At 41.5% G+C, this 22,753-nt stretch overlaps 1 protein-coding gene across 1 annotated transcript in view; it reads left to right on the top strand.

The window, feature by feature from the left end:
* Window positions 1-22,753, top strand: part of RUNX1 (RUNX family transcription factor 1) — a 484,255-nt gene that overhangs the window by 3,208 nt on the left and 458,294 nt on the right. The window lies entirely within an intron of this gene.

The following is a 22,753-nucleotide window of genomic DNA, read 5'->3' as shown; positions in this document are numbered from 1 at the left end:
CAGGAAGCAATATTTACAATAGAACAACAAGCGCCTTCCTGAATTTGGCTATGTCCGTCAACACTGTTTGCCCTTTGTGTCCTCAGGGAGGCCCAGAGCGGATATTTTCTCATATGATAAGGTAATAAGTAGTGAAATATAATTCGGCTGGTGTTGTCAACACTGCCTGGGACAAAGACTGGTGCAAGCCTTGGTGCAGGACTAGAGGAGTTTACTCATGCAACTGCAAAACGATTACTCACGTGGCGCCCACAATATTATCAAAATACTGTAAAGGGCAAATATTTGGGCACAAATTATAATCACTGGTCTGCCAGAACAGTAGCACTTGTACCAGTGGGGCAGGCACAGCATGCCCTTGTATGGAGAAACAAGGTCACGGACACTACCAAATGCACTTATTTATCCAAAAAAACGACACTTTTGAAGCTCCCTATTGGTTTCAGCTAAATCCTGCATCTCAGTGCTGAAAATAACCCTTGACTTAACAAAAATAACACTTGGGCCTTGGTTCAAAAATTATAATTATCTTCAAAGACTTGCTGTTACCTATATTTTTTAAAATTGTTTACAGAGGCCCACTGCTAGAAACATAAAAAAAACAGTGACTCCGTGTGCTGAAATGTATTGCACTCGGTCTCTAAACGGCCGAAAACCAGGAGTTGATGGGGAAAAGTTACAACTCATTTCTTTCTACGGATTTACTGTTATCAGCGTAAACAGCTCTTGCAGAAGGAAATCCATAACTCTTTTTTAGACTGATAAATAGCATGTGAATTTTTGAGTGAAAAAGAGACACAGAAAAAAGTCAGCTATTGTTCAGAGTGGTGGGAACGGTGTCAGAGAGCCTGACGTGGTAATTGACTGTGGTCCACCGCAAAGGATATGGCCTGTTTCTATCTCGTCACACCATGTGGCGGCCTCTCACACGAAGGCTGCAGGCAAGGTGAGAAAACTGAGTCAAAAGAGAGTTCTCATGTGCTGCCATGTTTGTGCTGTAGACCAGAGGAACTCAGAGGAAGGCAAGGCCAAATATGACACTTCGTATTATTGAGGTCACAGGTTGAGGGGACGATTTCATAAAGCAATTTCCAAGATTTTATTGCGGTGCCCACTCAAAGTTGATAGGTGGCTCAACAGTGACATAACCAATAGGGTTGTAGCATAGGAAGTCTTCCTTCAGTGAGGGCATTTGATGTGGTGTCACAATACTGCAATCTGACTGGCCTACCTTCTCTATGAGGTGTACCTTGTTGACCAAACAAAAAGTCATATTCCATACATATAAATGAGTGACATTTTTCAGTCTGGAAAATTAGTTGTCAGCGACAATAAGAATCTTGACTGTTACATGTGATGCTGTTTTCACCAATGTGACCACCTATCTCTTGCCATCCCAATTTCCCATTCATCTTGCTGAATTAACCCTCTGAATGATCCCTCTGTTGATTGGCCAGCATCATACTGACTGCGTTGTGTGCACAAACATGGACCCCCAACTTGGCTTCTTTGTCAGGTGTCTGCTACTGCCATTGCTTTTGACCTATGCCATGTATAGATCCTTTGACTTATAGATTTAATAAATATTTGTTTTTGTGACACTGCCCGTTGAAGTATTCCCAGTTCAAGGCCATTCATTGATTTTATGTGTTTCAATACATCAATAGTTGTAGTTCACTTTTAAAAAACAACTAGAGATTGCATTTTCTTGAGGTCATCAGTGTTCAACGATGGGCATCTTTCTCTGTGGCCATTTTTAATAATTAGATGAGTGTCTCTGTTTCATGCTGATCTTTGGTGCCATCTTTATGAGGGTATGTGTGCCTAAATGTTTTGGTCGACTTCAGACCGAAGGAGTACAAAATTGGACACATGATAAAAGTGGTTTGCCCTTTTTGTCTGCAAATGAGTTTCATTGACTTGTTGAAAGAACAATTGTTGCCACATTTTCATCATGTTGTACAAGCATTTTATGTAGGAAAGGAGCAAGATCATCGATCATCATTGAACACGTGTTGTTTGAATTTTTAAATGGCAGTATAGGCCCGATGGAATACCAAGTTATTACTTGTACATTACCTTCCAAATATATCTGAAATATGCATGTGTATGTGAATTCTACCCCGGTCCCTTGAGGGCCTATTTTCTTCTACTAACATTTTATTCGTTGCATCACCTAGATAAATTCGCAACTGACATAGAAAACCATAGAAATACAAATTAGAGTCAAATGTAATACACTTCAAAGTCTCTTCAGGTGCCAGACGTATTGTAAATGCAGTTACAAGTGGGAATGCAGATCAGCACGATTTACACAAATTTGTATGCCTATGAGGAGGAAAAATCAGTTATGCATTCACACTATGCATATTTTCACAACTATCAAGGCTCTTCACGCTTTTATTCGGAGGTGATATTAGACAACACCATTGGTGTCAATTTGATGAGTAGACACAATGCGTTGGTCCACTTCTCAGTGGATTGTGGCACTGTGCTTGAGTTCACAGTGTGTTGGTCCACGTCTCAGTGGATTGTGCCACTGTCCTTGAGGTGAAACAGTACGATGGTCCACTTCTGAGTGGATTGTGGCACTATGCTTGAGTTGACACAGTGCTTTGGTCCACGTCTCAGTGGACTGCGGTACTATAGTTGAGGTGGCATAGTGTGTTGGCCCACTTCTCAGTGGAATGTGGCACTATGGTTTAGTTGACACACTAGAGCCAGCATAACTAGAATTGCACTAGCGATGGAGCATTTTTTCACTGGTGACAGTGCAATACATATAATGCAGTTGTTTTCACTTAAGTGCTTCACAATGGATCTACCACTCTGAGTTTGTAATGGCTAGTTATACTTTTGCAGAGTTCATGGTTTATTCAGAAATTAACATTGTTAACTGCATGGAGTATAATACATGTGTATTATAGGGTGGTACATCAAACTGTATAAATATTTATGCATCTTTTAGAGAAGCAGTTAAGTGAGCAAATCAGTGGCAGCAACCAGCAAGATTTAGGGTTCAGTTGACAGGTACTCCATCACAACCATGAGAAATATCATGTCTGTCATAGGATATAATGCATTTGTAATAAGGAGGGTGGGATATCCATCACGTCTGTGAAGCAGTAACCCATCGGCCTTACTCTAAATCAGGCAAATTATCCAATTATTTACTTGCAGCAGACCAGGACCCTGCTCCTTCCAGCTTTCTTTAGATAGTAGAATTAAGACACTAGGCACCTCCTCATTTTTGTACCACCATCCCTACTTCTTTCCAAGCTGGATGGAGGTAATGTCATCCTGGTCCTGACTGTCCACTGTAATGTCTGTGCTCCACTATGCACCCTATAAATGCAGCGAGCAAAAACGTGATAATATTGCTCAAAGAGTTGAATCAGTCCCAAGGCGTGTGCCCTGACAACCTCCACACCTCTCTGATAGGTTGTGGATCCCTGGTGGATTCAGAATAAAGCAAGGATTCTCTGTGACTTGAGATCCCGAAATATTGTGACACAACATCTGCCCAGGCCTTCTCCTCGGCCGCTCCCTACCTCCGGAATTCCCTCAGCACTGAAATGGGGGTCATGCATCAGAACTGTACTTTCACCAATCCATGTAGGCTTTTTTCTTTGCCCATGCCTTCCTCAAAATTCTGTTGCCCTGAGTGTTTTCTTGGGATCCTCTTATTTACACACTTCTGCATGCTTCTTTTTTACGTCTTCCTGTCTTTTTCCTTCCTTTAATTCTGAGTTGTATTGCTATGTATTTTATTTAGTAGTGAATACTTTAGAATCACTGTGAAGAATGAAATCAAGTAATCAACATATTGATAGAAATGTTACAGGGACGTACCTAGTACAGGCGATACCATGTTATGTCTCATGAAGTTATAGCATCAATAGCTATTTTCAATGTAAATTGATATTTTTGCCCTTACTTGTGCGTTTATCTAGTGAATATGTGATGTTGTGAATCTAAAAGAGAAGTTATATGTGTGTGTGTGAGGTCTGGGTATATCCACTTTAAAAGTATATATGTTACGAGAAAGGATATGTAAACACAACCTTTCCGAACATTGCATTCTTTTAAATGATTTGTGCTGATTTAAATATATGGCTTTTGTTCATAAAACACAAATAAATATTAGTTTTAAATAATGATCTGTTTTGAAATGAACTTCAATTTACCAGTGCAGTATTGCGATTAATGCCTCCAAATAGATGGAACTGGCAGGTTGTGACATTAATTATGTAAGGCCCCATGAGGAGCTCCCATCAAGCTCCAAACCTTCTTTAAACACATAAGGACCCCACATTGCAGACTATGCGGGCATTGAACAGCCAATGATGGTGCGTACTTTGCGTCAAAATTGGCCTTGCTTCATTTCGATTCATCTAATGGATAGCGAAGTCGAGTTCATTACTGTAAATGATGTAAGAGACTTTTGATAGTTCTGCTTTGTAAAGGACCATTTGTGAAGTTGGCTGATAAATACATTAGGTTGTTCACTAAGGAGAGGACGTGGGCAAACTGGGGTACATGTGGGCAACAGCGTCGTAAAACAAGCATAATTCTGTGTGAAATTGTGACTGCTGAGTTGCTGTTGTGAGGTACATGGGCACACTATGGGCCTGATTATGACCTTGGCGGAGGGGATTACTCCATCCCAAATTGTTACAGGTATCCCATCCACCGTTTTACAAGTTCCATAGGATATCATTTGTAATACGGCAGATGGGAAATTCATCACATTTGGGACGGAGTAATCCCCTCCACCAAGGTCATAATCAGGCCCTATATGTACTTAGTGGTAGATGTATCACCTATGAAAGTGACAGGGTTGACCTATAGAAGACAGGTGAATGCTGGTGAAGGTATTTACCAGTTAGGACACTGATGTTTCAGTAATGTATAGTGACAAGATACCTTTTCAGGTTTTGGTGCTATATAAGTATTTGGACTATAGGCTTTGACCATCTTCAATAAGAAATGTTTTTGGGGCTTTAACACGTGCAATGTTAACCCAGTTTCTACCCGTCTAAGTTAATGACCGAAAATGAAAATAAATAGAAAACCTTGCTTTCTAGATGAACACAGTTCTTATGAGATTTCCAGTGTATATCCCAAATGATTAACAAACCCTCAGTATACAACTGGAAGCAGGCCTCACCATTAAAGGTCACTGTTTATTGCAATGGCTCCTAGTGCTGCATTCCATACTGTACTTTACCATATGAATGCTAGACGATTTGAGAGTTCAAATCCGAGTTAACACTATGTCAGACAAGTGGCCCATTGAGAACATGGTCAGCGCTGCCATTTTATAGCTTTGTGTGGAAAACTGCGGCCACCGGAAGGCTCAATATTACTCCCTGTATGATGGTGTCTCAAAACAAACATGCTGCGGTTTTCCATCATATCTAGTGAGTTGTGAGAGCATCTTTGTTAACTCTGTCTCTTGATCTTCCTACTTCCACCCACGGAGGTCGCTGATAAATGTATACATTGACTGATATTTGGGGCTATCATGGGCATTCCTGCGCCCAGAGTGGCGCCGAATCCTGACACTTTTACGCACCAGGTATTTTTACTAACCAGTTTTCATGCTAACATTTTTATAGATTTTAGAGTTGTTTACTACAGAGGAGACATTTGTATTTAGAACATGTTTTGGGCTATTTTTACGACAGAGGAAAATTCAGTACAACATTGGACTGCCCTGGAAGTTCATTCATCAGGGAAAAGAAAAAACAGCTTACCCAAGGCCTGATGGTCTAGAATGAAATGGGAGGTTGGTGATTACCTCTCATTAACAGGTGTGTTTAACTCATTTTCTATGGTCATTTAGTTTTGAATATATTATATTCTTATTTATTTATAAAGTTTTATATAGCACAAAAATGACCCTAAAGGGTATCAGAGCACTTTACTAGTGTCAAGTAAGAGGAAATAGGTAAGTTATACAGCCAACATATTTGAAAACATTACAAGGTGCAGCAGAAGGTAGAAGGCCAAAAGGTCAAAGCAAGTGAGTAAAAAACATGGAAGTAGCCATACGTCGTATCGGTATTCGTAGAGAACAGCAAGTACACTAGGGCAGAAATGTATTCAACAGAAGCATTTTGACTTCTTTTTTTAAATGATGCTGCTGAGGGGATCAGTCTGATTTCAGGGGGCAGGGAGTTTTAAATTCTCAGGGCAGTCCCAAAAAAAACTTGGTTGTAGGTTTTCCTTTTGTGGAATTTCTGAGGTTTCAACAATAAGGTGCTGGTGCTTCTAGAAGATCTGCAGGCACCAGAAAGCTCCAATGTTTCTGCCAGATACCCTGGTATGTTGAAGTGAAGGGCTTTATGGGTCATGCAGGTGATTTTTATCTGTATCCTCCCCCTGTATGGGAGCTAGTTTAGATATTTTAGATTAAGAGTGATGTTGTTGGTTCTTTTGGGTCCTGTTATGAGTCTTGCAGTAGGGTTCAATCAATCAATCAAAGGCATTTGTATAGCGCACTGCTCACCCGGAGGGTCTCAAGGCGCTGGGTTCAGGGAAGCCCTTAGACGGGCCAGTTTAGAACTAGGAAGGACACAAAGGGCTGTGCTTCAATAGTCCAATTTGGAGATCACCAGAGCTTGAACAGCTGACTTGAATTTATCAATGGGAAGAAGGGGTTTTATTTTTATTACTATGCTCATTTGAAAATGTGCTCCTTTGGTGGCTTGAGAACATGTGTTCCTGCTTGTTTAGTGTGAGAAAACAGGGCTGATTGCAGAGGCCCCATAACTTTTTGCCCCCATTTTCCACTTTTTGCTGGTGTTTTCCTGACTTTAAAGGTGCCCTGGGTACTGCTAACCAGTCCCAGGGCCTGTGCTCTGTGTAAAATGGATATGCAAATTAGGCTAATTGTAATTGGCTAAGTTAACCTATCTATAAGTCCCTAATATATGGTAGGGCATGTAGGTTTAGGGACCACAGCATAGGTGGTGCACACCTAGGTGCACTGCTGAGGTGCCCAGTGTCATTTTAAAGGCAGGCCTGCCTTGCTGGCTGCTTTTAAATTAAAATTATATGCAAATTCGACTTTGGAATTAAAGGTACTTCCAAAGTCTTAAACTACCTTATTTTTACATATAAGTCACCCCTAAGGTGTGCCCTATGTGCCCCTAGGGCTGGGTGCCATGTAACTATAAGCAGGGACTTTATAAAAATAGATTTATAAGCCCTGGTGAGGTAAAAACAGCCAAATTCGTTTTTCCCTCATTGAAGTAAATGGCCTTCATAGGCTAGAATGGGCAGACTTTATTTTAAATTTTAAAGTCTCCTTAAATGTTGCATACCAAGAATTTGGTATCAAATTAATTGTTGTAATAAATCCTACAACTTCCAGTTGTTGGATTTAATATAACTAGTTCAGGTAAAAAGTTTAGACTTTACCTAAAAAGTTGCCAATTTCAGCTCTACATTGTTTTTGCTGCTGTGCTCTGATTGGCCAGCCTGCAGCAGCTTCTGCCAGGCTGCCTTGATGAGGTGTGAAGTGGCCAGGCTTCACACAAAGGAATGTGCTTGGGGGAGAGAATCTCCCCTCAGCAGATGGTGAGGCAGGAAGGGGGAGGGCTGCCAAACTGGTCTTTAAAGGCAGAGAAGGACATTTGCAGCACCCAGCAACACCCCCACATCCTGCAACCCCAGACAGCTAGGTGCCCCCTTGATTAGATTAGGAGAGGGCAGGAGAGGGGTGTGTTTATGATTTTTAGCCACACCAGTGGGTGGGCTCAGCCAGATGTAACCTCCAAAAATCAGATTCATCCATGTTGGATTTTTAGAGACTGTTGCCTTCTGGGATGGATTTTTGCCACACTTCCCAGGAAGTGGTCATCACAGGGGGACGACCCTGTCCCTGATTGGAGAACCAGGGCCCCCCTGCTTTTCACCCAGGAGCAAGGATAAAACTGGCAGACCTGCACCCACACCTCAGATCCCCTCCAGAATTCAACAAGAAAGGAACTAAAGAAGAAGAAGGACTGCCCTGCTGGACCCCTGGCCTGCACCTGGACCCTGCACTCAGAAGGACTGCACCAGCTGCACACTTGGGCTTCACCACAAGAAGGACTTTGCCTGGCTTCAATTGGTTCAAGGAGGGACTCCCTGTTTGCTACAGGTGAAAAATTGCTAAACCAGAGTCCCCTGCACCAACTCCTGAAGAAAGCGACCAGCTGACCACTGTCCAGTGGCCAAAAAGGAGTTTGCGCCAGGTGCATTCTGGGAGTTGAAGTCCGCACCCCCCAAGGACCATCACAGAACTTCTGGACCCTTGGGGTGAGCTGTGGACCCCAAAAGAACCTTAAAAGAACATCTGGGTGAAGCCCCAGAAGTTTGGAAAAGATTTGAGAATTTTTGGAAAAAAGCTCCAGAGAGGGACCGACCCGCTGCGGAAATTCTAGCCGGCTTGCCTCAACCGCGACCCGGCCTGACTTCGTGGTTCGTCCCGGTAAAGAAAAACATCCAAAAAAGAGACTAAGTCCGAACGTAAAAAGTTGACCGGGACCTCCCAGCCATCGTATCCGAGAAGGGCTCCATGGACGTCGGATCAAGATCCAGGTTTACCCCGGTCGAAGGATTTTCATCTCGAAAAAACGACTAAGTCCGAAGGTAAAAGTCTCCACCGAGGTAACCCACATCGCGTATCCGGACAAGGGCTCCAGGAGGTCGGATTCAACTGGCAGGTTCGTCCCGGTGAAGAAAAACAAAAGACTAAGTCAGAAGGTAACTTTTTAACCGAGGCCTCCCGCGACCTGTAGCCGAGCAGGGCTCCATCGCGGTCGGCCTGAAAGTTTGACTTTGCCCCGGTCGAGGTGCAACCAGATGACCCGATTGGCGCTTTTTGTTTCTAAGCGCTAGAAAAGTAATAATTCTTTAAAAATTCATATCTCCGGTTCCCCTGAACCGATTTTAATCGTTTTTGTGTCATTTTAAAGATAAAAATATAAGCTATTTATATAAATTGGTTTTGGATTTTTAAACTGTTTCCTGTGTTTTATTTAATTACTGTTTTGTGATATTTGAATGCTTTACACTTTGTCTCCTAAGTTAAGCCTTGACGCTCGATGCCAAGCTACCAAGGGTAGAGCTGGGATTAATTTACTGAGACCTAACTGTACCTATGTGGAGGTTAGTGGCTTGTTGCTAGGTGTAGGTACCTACCTGCCCTACCAATAACCCATTTTCCAACATTTAGGTTCTGGTCACGAACTATTCCCAGTGATCTTATGGAGTCTATCACATGTGGAAGGTAATTCAAGCTGTTAGTTGCTTCAATCATTCTTCAATATCGAGTGATTATTTGGGTGGGGCGAGGAATTCTGTTTTGAGAGCACTAAGGCTGAGGTGATTGCGGGTTAACCAGTTTTGGTTTTTTTTGCAGTGTTATTTTGAGAGATTGGATATCTTCAGGGGAAGAGATTTTTAGGTACAATTGTGTGTCATCAGTGTACATGTGGTATCGAATGTTAGAAGATTCTAGAATATCCGTTAGAGGTTCCATGAATAGGTTAGAGTATGGGTTAGAGTCTGGACCTCTATGAGACCCCTAATGTGATCGCAATGGAATTGGATAGGGTCTGGTTGACCTTAATTCTTTGGGTTCTGTTGTGGAGAAATGAGGTGAAACAGTGTAGAACTGATACAGATAACCCCATCCTTTGTTTCCAGTAGATCAAGGAGATAGTCATGTTTGACAGTATCCAAAGCAGAGGATAGGTCTAAGAGGATTAGAAGGTAAGATTCATTTTGGTCTAGCATTTTCAGCGCATCGTCTACTCTGCGTGTAAAAGCTGATTCTGTGCTGTGACCCTGACGGAAGCCAGACTGGAATTGCTCTAACAGTTAGAATTGTTCTATGTGGTTGCATAGTTGTACATGGACACATTTCTCGAGGAGCTTTGCTAGAAACGGTGTGTGGTGGAGATTGCACGAAAGTTATTGTGGTCAGTTTGATCTGCAGTGGGTTTTTTCAAAATAGGGTCACCTGCCCAGATTTTAGGCATTCTGGAATAGTGCCATGAAATAATGAATCATTCACTATCTTGGTCCAGAGTAGAAGTACAGGTGTTTTGATTTCACTGAAAAAGTTAGGTGGTAGAGGGTCGCAGAAGTGGTTTCAAGGTGTCAGTGTTGTTAGAATTTTAAGAATATCGCTCTTGTCAAAGGTTTTGAGTGTGCTCCATGAAGCTTTGTTTTTGAGGGTATGCCCTTGGAGATACAGGGGCTCATCGATCAGAAGAGGGGGACTGATAAGAAATATGACCGGAAAGTGCTCCATTGGCTGTGGAAGAGTTGGCTTGTTTGTAGCTTGATGATTTCAAACACTTTTTTGAGCAGTTTCTGGCTTTGTCTAGTTGGTTTCTAAAGAAATCAGCTTTTGAATCTCTGATGTCTTTGTTGTAGATGATCCTCAACGATCTCTGATGTTTAATGTGTTCATGTCATATTCCAAAAGTTGAAAAGCAGTGACCACAGTTTGGAATAAAAGTATAAGACTTTAATGTGCTTCCTCAGGGATTCTTTGTTAACTTTCCTCTGGCTCCCAAGCCATCTTCTCAACGTTCCTGGTGCAAATAAGTCATCCTATACTGAGAATTGTAGTGTTTTCCATCTTACCTAAGTTTTCTTTTCCAAAAGCCCTCTCACTTTACCATGGCTTGTCTTTGACATTTTCCTCTCTCATTAATATTTTAAGAGCAATCCACCTTTTATCTTCACCAGGCCCCTATTTCTCCTGAGACAGGAAGGACTGAGATGGGAAACACTTTGAAATCCCACCAAGTTATAAGAAAGTCATGACAGTCATTGTGTTTCATTGTGCAATAATTTGACCACTATCCAGATAAAATCAGAGCCGTGCCAGAGGTTTCAAACGTATTAACATATAGTAACTGCTACTTATAGGTTTCAGCCCTGTTTCTAATGTTCATGCTTTCACATTACTAGAAATCCATTTCAGAAGAGACACTGATGTCAGGTTCAGCAATGTGGCCAAGGCCTGCCTTAACACTGGAAGCTGCCCACCAGCTCTCTACCGGCTTATTCCCCAGGATGGTAGAAGGTAGAAGTACATAAAGGACAGTAGGGAAGCACTTATTCCCACTACTTGCTGCTACTTGTAGCACGCTTAATTATTGAATGACTAGAGGACAGGCCTGCAGTTATCATTACTAGGAGTGGGCAGAACTTGTGGAGTTTCAATTTGTGTAATTCTGTGGAACTACATGAAAACTCTGCAAGATTCTGCTGAGTACCACTGGAGTTCTGTGAACGGGCGGAAATCAGCATGTCGCGCTGCTCGCACTGCTTTTAAGTGCTGGGAGCTCATCTCATGCTGAAAAACTTGGCGTGAACAGCACCACGTGGCGTGCAAGAGGGCGCTGATGCTCGAGCTGATTTTGCTGCCACTCAAGTATATTTTCTACTTGAGTGGCAGCTTACGCACCACAGACTCGACTGCCCGCGACTGTTCGTGGTGAGTACATTTCACTGAGTCCCATTCTAGCACCCAAATATTGTGCTAGGGGATGCCAATTCTAGTGCTTGCCAACTAAGAGTTGGTTGACTGCACGTGAGAAAAACTTTGCTACGAGGCGGTTGGCAGAATTTGGCTGGAGCTCCATGTTACAAGTGTAACGCGGAGTGGCCAAAATTCTGCCAACTTCTCTGAAAGAGCAGAATTTATCACCCACTCTTAATCATTACCTTTCAGAAGCCCTAAGTCTCAAACACAACATAATAGTCCATTATAATATTTTAGCTCTGGGTGCTCGAGCCCTAACTAACAGGTGATGCTGCTCTAGTGTATTACTTTCTGATAAGTTGATCAACCCTGTCACTGTGATAAAACTGTCCAACAACAGTTCCGGCATATATTCATACAGTGAGTTATGGGTGCCCTTATGGCCTTTAACCACTTTCTTGTTACTGTATTACATGTTAATGCTGCAGCCAAGCAAGACATCTAAGAAACATCAACTTGGAGTAGAGGCAAATAAAACTTGTATGGATTAGTTTTGTGGAAGAATCTGGTTACCTTGTACCACTAGGCAGTGTGTGATGCGTGTAAACAAGTTCACAGGAAGCTGTGTGAGAGAGAGTACATCTACACAAATTGTGCAGTGACCTCTGAATAGATGCTGTGGGTGAATATTATGGGAGGATCTGTGGGATATAACCCAGGAGGGTAGTACTGTGGGGGGAGTCTGTACATAGGTACCATTGGGCTATGTGGGAATGTGAACTGTACGGCGAGAAAGGATGAATGGGTATGAGTTCTGTTGGAACGTACTTCGAAAGGATCAGTGCATGAGACACTGGGATGGAGTGTATATGGTACTTTAGAGGGAATTTATATTAATGATTTTAAATATAATTAGTCTTGTTAAAAGTAGCACCGACTCTCATGGTGGGATGGTATAGAACAACATCCCGACTTGCCTAGCTTAAATTTTTGAAGGGCATTATTTATTTATTTATTTATTTATTTGTGTTTGCTTGTTTGTTTATGTTACATTTTTTATAGCTCCACTCTACCAAGAGGTGTCAGTGCCCCTTTACAATGAAAAAAACTTAAGAGAAAGAGTCCTGAATTACAATCAGGCATGTGCAGGGTTGAAGGCCCTTGAGTTAATGTAAAACAAAAATTAAGTTTGTCAAAACAGAGACTTTGGTACTATAAATATGGCTATGAGTGCAGGTTGAGCATAATAGTATTCAAAGTAGTAGAGATTATAGGAGAAGAGGGTTGGGTACACAGCCGGAAGAAGGGGAACAAGGTTAAAGACAAATGTGCAGGGGTTAGGCATTAGATGCTTCTCAGTCCAACGGCGTTTGATGAGAAGCGCTTGCACTTTTTAGCAAAATGGGAGAAGGTCTTCGTTACACATTAAACTTCAATAGGTTTGAAGAAAAATTCCAAACTTTATGGAGGAAAAATTAGGCACCATTCCACTCCCTAGCTCTGTATATGGGCCACTGTTAACCATCCATTCTTGATAATTCCATACGAAACCAACCATTCATGGATGTTTATTTAGCATGGCCTATCACCAGTATTCCTTTTTGAATGATTTCTTGTATGTATTAAATGTAAATATAAGTTCACACCGGAAAACCATGCTATAGAGACGTGCAATTGATAAAAAGTGATAAATGCAGTTACTTTGCCCCAACCACTTGTTCAAATATCCAATGATAAAGCAAACATATGGAAATGGTTTGATCCTGAAAATGTTCTGAAAAGATGGATGGGGTTTTGAAAGTCATTATAGTCTTTCTAGTGACTAGTGTTATATATACGGATTAAGGGGTTGACATTCCTGTATAGTTGTATAGTTCTTTTATACTTGTTGGTATAGGTTAGTTAGTATTCTGGCAGATTTGTTTCCCCCTTCATTAACAGAAGGCTTAAATATTCTCTGCAGTACTTGGGCCACTCTTGACGCGTATTAAAATAGATAATCTACTGCACACCTATGGCTACCAAGTCAACAGCCACAGAAGTTAAAAATGAAAATGATCTAGCCCAGGAAAGTCAACAATTTTTCAATAATTTACAGTGTTTACATAGATGAACAAATGAGTCCCTTTCCTACGATCCTGCTATGAACCCCAACTGTTCCTAGCTCAGTGTACAGGGAAGACTTTGGTCACTGGCTAATTCTTGTATCCCATTACCAAGATGGTGTCTAACTGTCTGACATGGTAACTATTGGAACCTCCAAAACTCTATTTTCCACTGGAGCTCTACTGTGCTTTATGCTACCTAGACCCAGTGGCCAAATGTGATTTGAAGTGGCCAAAAGATGATTTCCAATCGTGATAAAAGAACCTTAAATAGATAAAGGTAAGTTAGTTTTGTAGTGGAGGTTTAATGGCATAAAGTCCTGAAATAGAGGAACCCATTCCTCCTACCATGGGCTTTTCATGAAGATCCCTGCTGTTTTTTTTTAATTTCTATGTGATGGGTTGGTGTCCTGTCCATGATCCAAAGTGCTGTGTAATATCTGGTTAAATGGACCAGAACTTGGTAGAAGACTAGCTAAGTATTTCCCATCATTAGCTCCTGATATTCTCATCACATCAAATAACACTGTTCATTGCTTGCAAATGACACTGAATCTTCTTCTACCCCAGACCTTCAGTTGATTTCACAATGTATATGTTTTAGAGAAACACATAACTCTTCTTCGGGACACATCTTGTCCCGCAGAAGAGAATCTGTATTGCATTGACTCTATAGCCTAGTATTTTAATAGAATGGATTATGAGGTTTGTATATTGTCAAGTTACAAATACATAATAGGCCCTCATTACAAGTGGCCCATAAAATAGGATGGTATTTTCTCATCCCTGGGGTATCTGTACCTCGGGGGTACCGGTAGCTCAAGTCAGGGGAAATCTGGTCCATTATGAGTTGGACCTGAGCATTCCGTTAGAAATGAGAAATTTCAAGGGAAATCTACAATTCTGGGTTGGATGTACCTTGGTAAATCACCATTTTTGCCCATCCCGGACTTTATCCAGAGAGCTTTCTGCAGCTTCATTTGAAAGTTAACAGATCTGTTGGGTTTCCAATGATGTCAGATTTCCTCTGTGCCTGGTAACACCCATACCAGTCCCAGTTGATTTAACTGGCTAGCTGGTAATAAGGGTCAAGGGAAGTAAAATATATACATTTGTCACATTGTACAAAAAATGACCAACTATAAGTGTAGAGTTAAAAATGTGGCTGAGTTACTGCATTTGAGGTTAAGGTTGGTAGAGAGTTGAATGCTCATGTCCCCTTCATAAGTAGATCTACTGCTTTCAGGGTGTATTGATTCCTCTGATACAATGAATAAATGACATCTACTATACGTTTATCTACCCTCTCAACCTGCCGGCGGGACCATAAGTGATAGGAGTCTGGTGACTCCTTCTTGGTGGCTCTCAATGTGACTGCTGTGCGCTGCCTTGTCATAAAGCCATCCTGAATGTGTTACTGTGCAATGCTGCCTAAAAGAAAGGATCTTACGACTTTAAGAAAAGCATGCAAATATTTTATGCTGCACAGAAGAGCATAGGTGACTTTATTAACTGTTTGGAAACTATGTTCTTGCTGATATAAATAAGTAAATAAATAAACCCATGATTTGTGAAGCGCAGCAAATCACCAGTGAGGGTCTGAAGGTGCTTAATTGTAGGCACAGGGAGATTAAGTGATTGTCCCAGAATCAAAAGATGCTGAGCCCATGCAGAGTCTCAAACCTGGTTTTCCCAGCTCCGGAGTTGGCAGCTCAGGCCGTTATACTACACCCTCTATAACACCGCAACCTTGGGTGGACTCTGCACCTACCACAATACTCAGGAGACCCCATCTTTCAGGAGCCCCTACTTTTACATGTTTGCAGTGACTCAGATCTTTTAGGGATTCTAATCTAATTTTGCAAACAGGACCAATTTATGTTATGCCAGTAATTACAGCAGTCTTCGTTCTGAATTAGTCAAGTGCACATGCCTGATATCAGGCTGATCACATTACGCTGGAGGCCCTGATGCAATGAGTTTTAATACTCTAGTCTGAAAGATAATATATTGTGAACCACTGATTGGTGATTAGATTGAGCCTTGCAGGATGTCAGCTTCCTTCAACATCTACGCCTCAGGAAACCAAGTGACTCCGCCATATTAGTCTGTGGCTCCCAAGTGACAATGTTATCTAAAGTAGCTTGGATAATGCATCTCTTTGCCACACGTGAGCAGTCTGCTGTGAATGCTGTAAGCCGTACCCTTCGTTTTCAGTCTTTATGGCAGCTCTTCAGGCTGTTCACTCTAGAGGGACATGAGCAATAATGTATAACTGAGTGTGAACTGAGCATGCACCTGCACCTCGGCAACTTTTCACACATTTATTTGGTAATTGAAGTTCACTTGCTCACAAATTTGGTGGCACTTTTGTTACCATATCAGTCCCCTTACTTGTACAACTGTCCAAAGGATGCATTCCCTCCTGCTGAACATGATGAGGAGAATAAGAAAGGCATGATCCATAAGATAAATGTAAAGTTAGTTTAGATTTTTCAAATCAGACATTGTAATTAAGATTAAAAGTTAATTATTTTTTTAGAGCTGTCTTTTTATTTCCGTTAAAAAAAAAATCATGGCGTCTGGTATCAAATAAAAATAAATAAAATGACTTCTACACAGGAGACTAAGGACCAAATTAAAAAAACACATACAGAATTGAGAATGGATGCTTTTAGAAAAACTTGTCAGTGTTCTCCCATGTACTTCAGCAGTCCCATAAAATAAAGGGAAAAAGCAAGCATACGTGGGCATAGATTAAATTCATATCGCTACGTTACTATAACAAGTCTAGTGAGATCATAAATGTACAGGTCAGAAGAAACATTGCCCCTTGCTAACTACATTGAGTTAATTCTGGGCAGGGTTTTTTGGTCCCAAAGAAGACATCTGTCCCGTCCTGATGTGCAAAGGATTAGGGTCAAGAGAGTGTTGGCCATGGAATAATTTGCATCCATAAATTAAAATATTGTGTCAAAAGCTGGTCTGGTATTTATATTATCTGTCAGCAGATATTTCACCAGTACTCACAACATGTCTGGACACTTTGTGGGAGAAACAACAATAAACACTGGTTCTACAGGTCATTACTCCAAATCTCCTTCAGGAGCAAATAGCTGTCAGATAAAATCCAGTCTTGGTCTTACTACAGTAGGGACAATCTATTCAGAACTGAGAGGCCAGATTCCTCCCAGACCAGAAAATAAGCAATTCAAGACTGGGTTCATGGTGGTTTGGTCATGTCAGTGAAGTATGGCTTGAGTAACTATACATTATTGATATGGCCAAATTATATAAAGGTGGTTCTTGTGTGGAGTGGCACAGTAGGCACAAATGATGGACTGGAATGTCAACCACACTAAATACCAGTGGTTGAGATTAATTCAAGCATTCCGTCTATCACTTTTTTTAACTTCGTGCAAAGCCCAGAAATTGGTCCTGTGCTCACTGTACCAAACGTCACCTCACTGACCAGTAGGCTGAACCCAGTCCAGAGTTGCTTCTTTCCCATGCAGAGGGGACCTGGTCTGGCAGTTTGTTTGGTCTGCACTGTTCCTATTGGAGCAGGGACAATACTGATTGGCCTTAGGTTGGTTCCTGTCTGCAGGGGTATATTGAGCAAAAACAATGGTCTGGAATGCAGCCAGGAGTATTTTCCAGTGGCTGAGAATAGTTCATGCATTTCAAAGATCACCTTTTTGTCTTCCTCAGTGCTAAATATTGCAACTATGTTACATGTTGTTATCACATTGTAATGTTCGGTCCTGTGTTCTTTCATTCCAGCAACTGTTTAAATCACAATGTAACAAGCTAGGCTTTTTTTCCCCAAGTTTACAATGTTATCATAGTGGCTCTGCAGAGCTGAACGCCTGGCGTATGTTTTTGTCCCATGAAGCGTCTAAAATTCAAATATATAACTAAGAATTTCTCGAGTTAATGCTCGAACCTCACACAAAACGAGTCGGAAACAGTGAGCAGAGATTGCCTCTCTCTGTTTCCGATACGTTCTGTGTGAAGATCAAACATTTATTCCGAGAAATTCTGAGCTATAAGTTTGAACTTTAGAAACCTCAAGTGCAAAAAACCTGGCGCTCATCTCTGCCACAACCATCATGGTAGGACCCCATACCTGCTGCATGCCACACAAAGAACTCGGATCCTAACTCTGTGTATACCTACGTGCAATTTTGCTCAAAAATGTATACTTCGGTCAGAAATTACAAATCTTTATTTTTGGAATACTCTGTAGGAACAGCATTGTTTGAGGTAGATTTCCTGCAATGTTAAATATAGGTTTTGGGTGGGAACGTGAGTGTTCCTAATGAGGGCCCTGCATTCACTTACCCACTGGAATTACGCGATGACGAAAACCAAACGATGCAATAGGGTTCACTAAATGATGCTGCAAGGAAAGGTAAATTATTGTAACAAATTATTCAGCATTTTAAGCGACAAGGAAAATTATGTGCCACATTCCCTGGCATTGTTAGCTAGTTGTACATTTAAAAACGGGTTAAAGAAACAAAAGGATTCCGACATTATACAAAATGCAGAAGCAGAAATAAGAAAGCAAATTACAGTTAACAAATTAGCAGAGACGATGCAAAATATAATATGCATAAATATAAATAATATTGGATAAATAATGATATTTCTTCCACGGAAACACGAGAACAATACTTTATTAACATTAGTCTTTCTTCCTTCCAGCATAAAATAGTTTATGTAAAATATCTACACCGTGACACTCAGCAAAAAACATGCGCTTATTTGATCCATATTGTGTAGTAAAATGAATCTCATTTTTATTCTTGGCATCGCAGGTACATTTTAAACCCTGCCTTTAGAAGCTCGATTTTAGTATTTTGTGTCCACCCAGTGTAAGAACACACAGGTTGTCTTTTTTATGGAAAATTTATGTTGAAAAACATTGCATTCTATTTACTGCTATATTAAGGCATTTGTAGTACTTCGAAGGTGCATGAAAAGGGTCATCATCATATTTTATTTTCATTTACCCTACAAAAAAGTATCAAAACCTGGAGATTTGGGATTTTTAGATTGGGCTTTCGTGGTCTTTGGTATTTCTTAGTGTAATAGCTCTTTTAGCATATGGAAACAACCTCTATTTCCACTTCAAGAAACTCAGGGGCCTATTCATAAAAAAGTAGGACATTTACATGTGATATGTACGTTTCCAATTGTTTGGAAGTCTCAAACTCCTCAATGATTCCACATGAAAAGCTGTGTCTGAAGCAGGTTTCCATGAGAGTTCCTTGGGAAATTCTGTGATTTGCTTATATGGATTGCAATCGCTCAGGTGAGAGTTCTCTGTGGCGAAGCACTACTCATACGGGTAGGCAGGTAGGAAGTAATTGATTCCTCGTGCAAATGCACATTTTTTAGCCATGTGGAGAAACTTCTTCCCCCTACATCCTCCCTAAATTTGGGGTGAACTATTTTCCTTTCCGCCCCGGAAAGTGATTATGACAGCACTTGGCTCAAGAAGTTATACTGCGCTGTTCAGGCTCAGAAGGGAAATGATAGTAGTTTGTGAATACCCCAGTGCCATCTTAAGGATTCTGGAGTCCATGCACAGAACATACTTTGGAGATCCCTGTTTGGAACAATTATAAACTTATTATGCATTTGCAGATAATTGAAACCTATATGATGCCAAATAATACTAAATTATAGTTCAACGTTTAGAAATAGGGGCTTCCAAAAACATCAAAAAGCTCAAATTCAAGCCAAGAACGCTCTAACAATCATTGTCTGGAACCCTTTCTCATTGCACTTGCATCTAAGTGTTTTTTGTGTCTTGCAACACTTTGCATGGAATTAAATGTCTAAGCAGCATGTTTCTCCCATTGTAAGAAAACCACAATAAGGGTAACTTAATGGGTGTTTAGTGGACTTCAGCATAATATTAAAATATGACATGCACATAGCACTTTTCATTGTAGCTTTAACTGCCAGATATTCGTATCAGTGTTCTTGCTGTAAAGGGGAAAAATCAAAGCACTGCTCCCTGAATTGTCTCCATTCCATCAGGTGAAATCTGATCATTTTTTCTTAATTTTCTTCTCATGTCTTGTCCCTCTTCTACTTTTTCAATGTGTACACCTCTCTGGCTAGACAGTGAAACCTGGTTCTGCAAAAATAGTGTGAGGGCTCACAGGAGACAGGTAGAACAAGAGGTGAGGTAGAGAGAGAGAGCTGGGAGAAAGAAGTAGAGACAAGTACAGAAAAGAGAGTGATAGATATGCCATGCAAAGAAAGATGAAATTGCAAGAGAGGTGAAGCAGATGAAGGAGTGATCCAGGGAGGTGAAATGAAACGGAGCATCAAGGGGTAGAAAGAGGGGTGACACAGAGAGAGATTAAGTATAGATAAGAGATAGAGAGGTAAAGGAGGACACAAAGACTAGTACATAAACAGGTGGGGATAAGAGAGACAGCTAGTGAGAGGCGGGTTAGAGACAGAGAATAAGTAGAGGGAGTAGAAATAAAGAATTTGGGGGTTGTGGCATAGAGAGGTAGAGATGGGGGAAAAAGTCAAGAAAGAGGGGTGAGGTAGAAGAAGTGAGGTGAAGAAGATGGATATGAAACCAAAAGATATCTGAGGCAGAGAGAGATGTACGGGATGGTAGAAAAAGGTGTTAGGTGTTTTCACATCTAACGGGCAATAGAGAATTGAGGAAGAAAGTAAGTCAGAGATTTTATGATTGGTGGAGTACAGAAAGTTGAGATACAACTAGATATAGAAGTAGAGAGGAGAAATAGAGAAAAGAGAGCTAGAGAGTGTTGAAGTAGCTAAAGAGGATAGGTAGATGTGTGAGGCAGTTGTAAGTTACATGGAGGTCGACAGAATTGTAAAGAGAGGTAAATTAGTGCAACCAAGGTAAGGGAAGATGGATGACAAAGTAAGAGGTAGCTGAAATGGAGAAAACAAAGTAAACAGAGAAATAGAATGGTGTGTTATGAAAGGGTACAGACTAACAGAATCAGGGGTAGATGTAGTCAGAGATAGGGCCGGACTGGCCATAGTGGGCATCATGGGTTTTGCCAGAAGGCTGGAAGGAGGTGGTTTTGCAGAGGTGGGGTTCTCTTTTGCTGAGGTGCTGCAATATCGGCCCCCAGTAACAAAAGCAGCAGTGCTTCGCACTTGCACTCAGCCCCGCCCCCGACTCCGGGGCTGGTCTGACAAAATTGCCAGGGCTGCTTTGGGTTGCCATCCTGGCCCTGCTTAATTATGAGGCCCTTCAAAAAGTGGTGGTCTGAATTACCACATACCTGGAATACCTACAAACACACTTGCTTGTGGACGTTCACAAACTTCCAAGAATAACCACACCTTGAAATGCCCAGAAACATCTTAAATCCCACCCCTTAAGATGAATTTACAAGTGTGGAGATCTCCGCACTTGTGGTGTAGACCTCTGCATCCGTAAAAGGGTCTACGCTACCAGGAATCTCAATTCCAGGCAGGTGTAACTTGTAATCAATTGGGTTATTAGTTTAGAGGGGTGAAGCCCGACTCAAATAATGAAGATAATCCTATTGAGGGTCAACAGCAAAATCACTAAATAAACCTGGGCTTAACCCTCATGTAGCTGGGCACAAAAGCATTTAAGCTTAACTTAGAGGTAATGTGTAAAGTATTTATGCAGCACACAAACAGTAATAAAGAGAAAACACAACACCAATACAATCCCAAACCAATTTAAAACAACAGCGTAAATTTTAACAAATAAAAGTATACCAAAACAACAAAAATCCAACCAGTAGAACCAGCGTTATGATGATTTTTAAAAGTTTCTGGTTGAAGTAGAACAAAAAGTACAGATTGCCAGGTGTGATTATCTGTTCATGCTGGACTGGGTTAAAGTCAGATTTTACATTCTCTGAGTCCAAGTCCACAAGTGGAGCTGCAGTGGTGCTTCGTGTTGGCAGGCAAAGCAAGGAAACAATTGTCGAAGTGGGGATCAGGTCAGCATTGCGGACAGCTGCTATTTGGCACAAAGAGTTGGTTGGGGCTGAATTTTCACATTGGCTGTTGATGCGGATGGTTGCTATTGTCACCTGCTGTCAGGACTGACGTGAAGAGCAGGTCGTCACTGGAAATTCGCACCAGTAGGCATCCCAGATGGTCATCGGGTGTTGCAAGGAGTCTGTCAGTGGTTGGAAAGAGCCCAAAATCTCTGGATCTTTACCTAAAATTCAGGACTTGTGCTTTTGAGGTGGGAGGGGTTCTCTTTGATGCCAGCCAATGGTCCTGGACCTGGGGGCTCCTCTTGACAATCAGGACTCGCTCCAGCAGAGGCTGGCAGCAGGGCTAAGCAGGTCCAGTGGGTGATCATCAGCTGGGCAGTTGCAGGTCAGGAATCTGGAAGCTAGTTGTGTCCCTGTAGTCAAACTAGAAGTCAGCCAACAGACCCTTGGAGTCACTTCTGGGGAGCCTGGAGTCAAGGAAAGCACGACCAATCTTCCTCTTCAATCAGCGGGGCAATCATTCCGAATCTTCTGATGAGAGGTTCTGAAATTGTCAATTTTATCACTTTGTGTCGGGGAATTCCACGGCCTACTCCCACAACTGGTTCTGGTCAGTTCTTTCCTTTCCTTTCCCCCTAACTGTCTAGGGTAAAAAAGGCAAGGGCAGGCCTGATGTCAGGTTCCTTTATGTGTGCTGCAGGCAGTGCCCTTTGAAGTGCAATCAGGGCAGGGTGCAGCTCCTCCCGAGCCATCCTGTCAGGAAGACACACTTCCTCCACACCTAGGTCTCTTTTGTCTCTATACCTGGAAATAATACACAACCCACAACAGGGGAGTCATTCATAGTCATGTTACACAGAACACTGACAGAAAGGCACAGTAGGTTTGAGCAGAAAAATGCCAACTTTCTATAAGTGGCATTTTCAGAATAGTAACTTGAAATCTGACTTTACCATTAAAGAAGACATTAAATTACAATTCATTTGAGTGAAAGAAGCATTGCTCAATCTATTCCCAAACTGAAGTTATCACTTATTAAGTGCACTAAGGTAACCTAGTGTTAGTCAATGGGAAGACAAACAGTGAAAAACGACTTCAGGAGTTTTCACTCCCAGGACAAGTAAAATTTAAGTGTGTGTTAACGTGTCCGTCTATGT

This window comes from Pleurodeles waltl, chromosome 8 (assembly GCF_031143425.1).
Source record: "Pleurodeles waltl isolate 20211129_DDA chromosome 8, aPleWal1.hap1.20221129, whole genome shotgun sequence".
NCBI lineage: Eukaryota > Metazoa > Chordata > Amphibia > Caudata > Salamandridae > Pleurodeles > Pleurodeles waltl.
This window is presented reverse-complemented; position numbering and strand designations above follow the sequence as displayed.